Source organism: Pelobates fuscus, chromosome 3 (genome assembly GCF_036172605.1).
Source record: "Pelobates fuscus isolate aPelFus1 chromosome 3, aPelFus1.pri, whole genome shotgun sequence".
NCBI classification, from domain to species: Eukaryota; Metazoa; Chordata; class Amphibia; order Anura; family Pelobatidae; genus Pelobates; species Pelobates fuscus.
In genome coordinates this window covers 84467337-84475814 of record NC_086319.1, presented here as the reverse complement: position 1 = coordinate 84475814, position 8478 = coordinate 84467337, and the positions used below count along the sequence as shown (strand labels likewise).

General features: G+C 32.8%; 1 protein-coding gene across 2 annotated transcripts in view; it reads left to right on the top strand.

Annotated features, from left to right (window-relative positions):
• The first annotated feature begins 4025 nt into the window (after window positions 1–4025).
• Window positions 4026–8478, top strand: part of CPLX2 (complexin 2) — a 161376-nt gene continuing 156923 nt past the window's right edge. For both annotated transcript variants that reach the window (XM_063447329.1, XM_063447327.1), the window contains exon 1: window positions 4026–4172. The gene's annotated coding sequence lies outside the window, so the exon portion shown is untranslated. The remainder of the gene's footprint in view (window positions 4173–8478) is intronic.

Here is an 8478-nt window from a genome sequence, read left to right as displayed (position 1 = left end):
AACATGCAAAAAAATAGCAAAAAGCATGTAAACACTGGGTATTTTTAAACTCAGGACAAAATTTTGAATCTATTTAGCAGTTTTTTTCATTCGCTTTTGTAGATGAGTAAAAGATTTTTCACATAAAAGTAAAAAAACATGTATTTTTTTCAATTTTTCATCATATTTTTTCATTTTTTAAAAATTAAATTACATGAGATTATATAAATAATGGTATGTAAAGAAAGCCCCTTTTGTCCTGAAAAAAACAATATATAATTTGTATGGGAACAGTAAATGAGAGAGCAGAAAATTACAGCTAAACACAAACACCACAAAAGTGTAAAAAGATCCCTGGTCGCAAATGTACAACATCGCAAAAACAGTCCGGTCCTTAAGGGGTTAAATAAGGGAGGGAAATTAAAAAATAACTGCTGTGTGACATCATAGATCACATGACTCAAATTTTTTGAAAAAAGTATATACTTCCAAGAAGTATAATATTGCTCCATGGAAGCATATATGGAAGCATATACTTATGAGCCTATAATTAACTAAAGTATATATATTATATATATATATATATATATATATATATATATATATATATATATATATATATATATATATATAAGCCTAAAATTAACTAAAAATTAGTGTTTATTAACCTGATAACCGGATAAATATAGAATCTCAACTTTTATAAAATGGCACATTGTAGAGATTGACATATGGTGACAGTAAAAATACAATAAAATAAATGATTTTTATAAATAAATTAAAAAAAAATAATAATGATAAAAATAAGGTGAGGGATAAAGTATAAAAGCAATAAATCGTAAAAATAAGGAATCATAGTAAAGGGGGGAAGAAGAAGGGAGCTATAAAAAAAATCACATAAGTCAAAGTCTGCATTACGACCAGTAGGTGTTAGAGTTTTTAAGTAAAAAATCCATTTGCATTTCCCGTTGACCTAAAGTTTTAGTAATATTGCCACCATGCCATGGTAGAGTGCAAGTATCTATTGCACAACATTTTTAGGGATTTGTTGTGTTTTGACACTGATTGATATGATTGATAAAACCCTTTGAAATATTTCTACAATGTTCCGGTATTCTTGTTTTGAGACACCTTGTGGTCATGCCTACGTATGGCAACAGGGGCACTCCGATATGTCAATTGCGTTATGGTGTGACATACTCTTCTGCATGTACGCACTGACAATCTAACTATTATTGTCAACACCATGTATCTATATGAAATTCTTGTATGTGCATTGCCATGCCATGTATGGTTACCTTACCGGTAAAAAAAAAATAAAAAATTTAAATTTGAAAAAAATAAAAATAAAGAGCCACTGAACAGGATAGATGCAAAGAGAACATACAGCAATGATGACAATATAGAAAAGAAGAAGAAAGACATAAAAAGTAGGAAATTAAAAATTGAAGTTGAAAAAATAAGGTAACAGAGAATAAGAAAGGAAAGGTGTACAAAGTTTTGAAGTAAGTGGGACACAGTTGTGGTGAGTAACATAAATGAGCTGCTGACAGATTTGGATTCAGGAAAAAAAAGTCCAGAATTGGTGAGTGAACAATTGGAACCAGAACCAGAAATCTGTACTTCTGGAAGTTGAATATAAAAGTATGGTTTTATAACACAGGGCCAACGCACACAGCTAAATTCATATTTTCTTCTAATAAGGTAGTTGATGACATCCATTATGCTTGTGGTCTAATAAATTTACAATATATTTACATTTATACTTTTTTTAGTTCAGGTATTTTGGGCAGTTGTCTATGCATACCAATTCACTTTTTAGTGAATATACCTGTTTTTGCCATTGTAGTCAGATCCTTGCTGTTTCCCCAAACCACAGTTTTACCTAGGACTCCATATAAGGTGAAGATTACATTGAAAAGGTCAAATTAGTCTTTGTGTTTATCTTTATTTGTTTGAAAATGACTCATTGATAAATCTGTGACATCTGTTATCAGTCACCAGAAACCGCTTTGTAATAACGGCCTTAAAAAGGCAGCTTATCTCCACTTAAATCCTGGTCTTATTTACTTTCTCTGACCTATCTAGATTAATAAATTGTAATCCATGTTTGGTGGTATAATAGCGGCTTTGGGTAATACACGCAGAGGCTTGGTTTTAAATTGGATAAAAAGATATCAGACAGATTAAACAGATGAAGGACTAAATAGATATCCCTGATACAGACAATTACACCAGCTCGAACACCTAATGCCCATATATACAAAAACAAATGCATTGTACAATTGACCATCAAATTGAAAAAGTTATTCCAAAAAATATTTCCACTTAACAATTTTTTCAGCTATACAGCATTAGCCTACATTCGCAGTCAAGGTGTCAGTTCAACCCAAATTATTGTCTAGGATATAAACGTAAAGGTATGAAGATTTAAAGTATAGACCCCATTTTTCATTTCCATTTTCTGTTTCCATAGCGATATGGATTATAATATATATGCATGAGAATTTTGCTAGTGTTAGTGACAAGGTTATAATCATTACAAAAAATTGGTTACTTTCATATATATATATATATAAGTTTTTCTCTAGGTGGTATGTTGTTTTATTCATCATTCTCGAGTCCCGTACCAGAGGGTGCTGCAGAGTATCTTACTTCTTAAAACTACTGTTCTGGATATAGATCTCAGATGTTCCACTTCGAATCGTGGAATCTTCTGAAGTCACTTTCCCAATTGAGAACTTTTTTTTTTTCTAAAAGTCACTAACCACTCAACACAAGTTACTATTCAGCAAATAAACCTATAACTACTAAAATGATTTCCTACCAAAAAAAAGCATATAAAGTACTTTACAGTACAACTTTGAAAAAAAAATCCAATTTTTTTACAGCCACAAATGTTAATTTGGTTTGGTCATTTCTCATTACTTCAGGTGCTTAACATCAGTCAAGTGAAATATCAAAGGATAAGAATGGGTTTATAGCATTCTAATCAAAACTTTTTAAACCCAATTCATAGTTTAAATGTTAACCTGTACAAGTTATGATAGAGTTGATCCATTCATTATTTTATTTAAATAATGGAACCTATATACATTATTCCTTTAACCCCTTAAGGTCCATGGGTTACGCAAAAACCTTTTTATTACTACATTCTGGAGGGAGGGAGGGAGGGAGGGAGGTGGGGATATTTGAAATGTTTAATGACAGCAGATTTTATCCTCCGTTTTAAAGTAAATTTTTGAGCAAGCAAGACTTTTTTTTATTTTCAACCAGTGCAATGTATTTCCATTTTCAAAATAAATATGAGATTTGCACTTATCTGGCCATCAGAAGGTTAAATCGTACTGCTCCACATTTTTTTTTTTTATTTGCTGATTTATATAAATTTATACGCGCATCATTCCTGTCATTAACACCAATCAACATTCTCTGTTTAATGTGAATGTAGCAATCAAAGGGTTAAGTGGTAAAATTACTCTACATTGTTTTAATTATTTTTTTTTGTCCTCTGTTGGCTTGCATTATTTTAAGTTCACAATATTTCTGTTAGAAGCAATGACAATAACATTTCTCATTAATGTAAACACTAAATCAATGATCAATCAATTGATTTATTTCAAAAGACAGTGTACACCTGGCATGTTCAATGCAGTTATAAATCAGCCAATATCAGAGTTGCAAAATAATCCTACATTAAAAAAAAAAGGTTGTTGTTGATTTTTTTTTATTATTATTATTATTATTTATTTTTACACCCTTTCAACCTCAAAAAATATCAGAATAAAATCAGAATAAAATGTCTTTCCTTTACCCCTTGCCTGTCTCTCTGCCAGTGATAGTAAGAAGGTCTGGCTGTGAATCTACAGGCAGGGCTTGCAGATCCAGACAATATAAAGACTGCTAGTGTAGAGCTGGCTGAAAAAGCGGATGATACAAATTCAACCAATGTATATAGGATGTGCTAGCTTGCTCCCAGGCGTGAGGGTGCTATTTTTAGAAAGCTTTCTCTATCAGAGCAGGGGTGGGAGAGCTGGAAAGTGGCAGAGAGACATAGAAATATAGTGACAGAAAGGGAAGAGGAAGGAGAAAGGCTGGGGAAATACAAATACCACAAGCAACAAGACTGATTCTAAGCATTCCAGGATAAAGCAAAGGACGTTCCATTTTGCTGCATCGCTTTCTGCAGAGGGGTAAGAGATACATCTTTTCTATAGAATACAGCAGATCAGGTTGGATACAGCCTGTTTAGCAAGGCAGGCCCAGCTGCATTAGGGGAAGGAAATCTTGTTCAATTCTGATGTTTCTTCACCCAATTTAACGCAGGGAGGAATGGGTAATGCAAAAGATCAACAGTGTGTCTTGAGGAAAATGTAGTTTTTTTGAATGAGGCATGAGCAGAGTAGCCATGAGATCTGACTGATTCAGCACCATGGCTGAAGGGATAGCTCCTCCTGGCTGCTAACCAAAGCACAAAGCAGACAGAATAACAGGCGGTCTGCAAACAATTAGACCACAGGCTTGCATTGAGATTGGCCTTTGTCTTTTTGCTGTGTGTAGGAGAGCTGCAGGTGAAATTGTCCAGCACAGATCACTGACACAATTCTAATCATGTCAGCAGAGGGTTTGTTTCTCATGTAGGATTTCTTTAACATGGGTAGCAGTGATGTAGACAGGATTCTCCTGATAGACACAATCCATCACCACTGCAGTGCAGAGCTAACCTGTACTGAACTGATATACTGAGCTAACAGGTACTACACAGCCATGGTACCTCAGCTGAAAAGGCCTGCAGTGCACTCAGACAATTCCCTGGTTACCAAGGGGATTGTACATAAGCAAGGCAGATCGAAAAGGTGCTACAATCTAATAGAAAATAAAAAATAAAACCTTCCCCATTACACATTAGGGCTTATTAGATAATCCAGGAATTGTGCTGAACTTTCAAGAACAATACAAGTAGTAGGTCAAAATAGGCAAATGGGAGGCATTTTCTACCTCTGCAATTTTGGTCTTAAATTTGAAATCCCCACGTCAATTCTCCACAAATCCTGATTTAGTAAAAAACAAACAAACAAAAAAAAAACTTACAGCATTGGAGTACTTACATCTAAATCATTTCCATCATGGTGGTTGTGGTGTGTACAATTGGTGTTTAAATGGTGTTTCCTATTTTTATATGTTGCATGGGTCAAAAATGGTAAACCATTTTCTATCGTCATTTTTAGAACAACCAAGTTTGTGACACCAGTAATTAATTTAGCTGTGCACTGGTATGTACATAGTAACTTACATGATGAGCATAATATACACGATGAGACTTGTGGTGCAGTTTATACATAGTAAAAAAAAAAACATGATGAACATGATGTGAATTTGCCTGTGTATGGGTTTATACATTGTAACATACATGATGAGCATTTGCCTGCGTATGGGTTTATACATTGTAACATACATGATGAGCATTTTCCTATGTATGGTTCTTAGATGAGGCTAGATTCTTAAATTTGAACCTGGTAGGCTATATACGTAATATAAATATATATTTTACAATGGAATGATGTGCCTGTGTATGTATTTTACACAGTTACATAAATGATGAGCATTAACATGTGTATGGTTTTTACATTGGTACATACATGATGAGCATTTGATTGTGTTAAAATGTATATATACTGACATATATAACAAACATAATATGCTCAGCTATAATCTTTATTTAAACCATTTCAAAGTAACACATGTAAAATTGCTTTTGGATGTTACAAACACAGCAATAATGTTAAAAGTCACTTAGAAATCATTGTGCGCTGAAACACTATATATTAGTTCCATTAAATATATATATAAGGATATATATAAGGATAGCACTGGTGTTAGAATTCAAAGTGTGAAACATATGCCACAAGACAATAACTAATTTTAATACAAATTCACAACCAAATATACATTTAGTCTACTTTCGTATAATTTTAAATATGTTGTCAAATCATCAAATGAGCAAATTAAGACAGGTAAAATGTATCAATGGCCTCTAGCTAATATTATGAGGGAGTTGTTGGTTTACTTTTTTTTTGTTTGTTTGTTTGTTTGTTTGTTTGTTTGTTTAGATATTTACTATATGAGGGAGTTGTTGGTTTGCTTTTTTTTTTTTAGATATTTACTATAAATTTTTGTGGTGCAAAATAAACCATTACATAAACATTAATTTTAAAAAAATGCTGGACCGATAAAAAAAAAATACTCTATTCTATGTATATAACACATGCACATATATACATGCACATATTATATTATTTAAGATTGTATGTGGTCACTTATCTTGGGGTAGAAGCACAATTATTTTTTTTACAAATGTAGTATGTCTAACAAAAATACCCTGAATGTAGACATTTGCAATAATCTGCTAGGATGTTGTGGAGTGCAGTGTCCTAAAAATTCAATTTGCATATAACAATCGCCTTTTTGTGAGCATAATGATTACATAAAGTAAACATCAGACTTGTACATGGTAGAAAGATCCAGCTAGGCCTAACATTTTTTATTCGAAAATGAAATTTAGTTTTGCACCTCAGACACTCGTTCTGTTGACGGTTTGGTTTGATTGAATATTGTCCGTGACAAAAATTGTGCAAAAAGGTGCCAGTTTATGTACTGCAAAATATGTACACAATATAAATGTATATTTTGCAATACAATGAAGGCTGCATTTTTCTGCCATTTGGTTCACAGATCAAGTGAGGAAAAGTAACCAATAGAGGAGGAAAAAGGAGTAGCGGTAAAAATAAAATCTATATTTATATATTATATATATTCATTAAATATATGGATTTAGATTTTTTTTTACTGCTACTCCTTTTTTTCTCTCTTGGTCACTTTCCACTTGATTTATAAAACCTGTAAAAACACATTTCTATACAATACACATTGCTGATAAATAGAGAGACGGTCTAAGTGACTTTCTGACAGAACAGATAGACATCTATCTCAGTTATCATCTTCTCCTGACGTGTTAAGGGTATATCATCTCTTGTCAAAGCCCACTTCAGCACTGAATATAAGAATGAAAAATTTCTCTCTCAAATACTTTCTTCTGTGTCATATTGTGACAGCTAATAAACACTTATATATATTCTGCTACCCTTTCTGCATTCACATATACAGTGTAAGTCAAGGGTCTTGTCAGGTCTCCCACCTACACCCTCTTCAGTACTGACAAGTTTATTTATGGCTGGGTTCTTTAAAGCAGTAATCAAACCAGTCACCGGGGGATCCTTGACAGCCATAATACAGCAGATTTACTTTTTCTATGAAACAAAATAACTGACGTACATATAAACTGACTTGCAGTCATAGGGATATATTCATGATACTTGAGTTCAGACATCATGCTTTCATAAGGATTTCCATTGTATAAGATTATATTCGTACATGATCGAGTATTAGTATAGCGACGGTTAATGGATTTAAACAGTATAAAAATCAGAAGAAGATGCTACATAATATTGAGGACCAAATACTTAAGTGACACTTTACATATGTACATTGATAAGTATTTAAACATGTACTGCGCCAATCATTCATCCTCTACTCTACGTTAGACTATCACTAAACATTATCTCATACATTACCTTAACTCTTACTCTAACACTAACCCTAATTTGAAAGTTGAATTTATTAATAAAGATACATAATGGTGAAACATTTGTTGGAAAAAGTAAATGTTCCCCAGACCAAGAAATTGCCATGGATTGATGCAAACAACAATGTAGCTTCGTTATAATTTTTTTTATTTTTTGCATCTAGCACACCTGAGAGCAGATCTCTTTTTCCTTAATAAATACCCTCTCCTGTGTTCATCTTAATTGTAATAATGCCGTATTCTATTCTGTTGTTCACTGGCCAAAACTTTGTATTATAACTTTGATCTAATACTTACCCTGAAAAAAAAAATCAGTCCATTATAAGAACCAATAATGAGAAAGGAATTAAAATAAAATTTAACAAAAAAGACGTGAGAACTGACTTAAACTCAAAAGTATTTTAAAGCCAAAGGGTCGATTGCCAAACTAAAGAAAATAAAAAGATAAAAAATATGGTCCCGAAGGCACATTGTGCATAGCAATTCATTCAGAGACAACTGTAGCAACATGCTCGTTACAATCACACCGATCCACAGAGACCATTATATTGTGCATTGTTTTCCTACTTATAAGATGATAATTAACTCTCGAGGCATCTCATCTAAATCAACAAGAATCTCACTTGCTTTTATCACAGGCCTGATATGACTTACAACGTTTTTTTATACAAATAGCAGCCAGTAAAAACTTTGGAACAATAGCCTTGAAGGGACACTATAGTCATCAAAACAACCTTAGCTTAATGAAGCAGTTTTAGTGTGTAAAAGTGTTTCATACCCCTGACCCTGATCAATTCTCTGCCATTTAGGACTTAAATCACTTTGTTTATGCAGCCCTAATCACACTTCCCAGGATG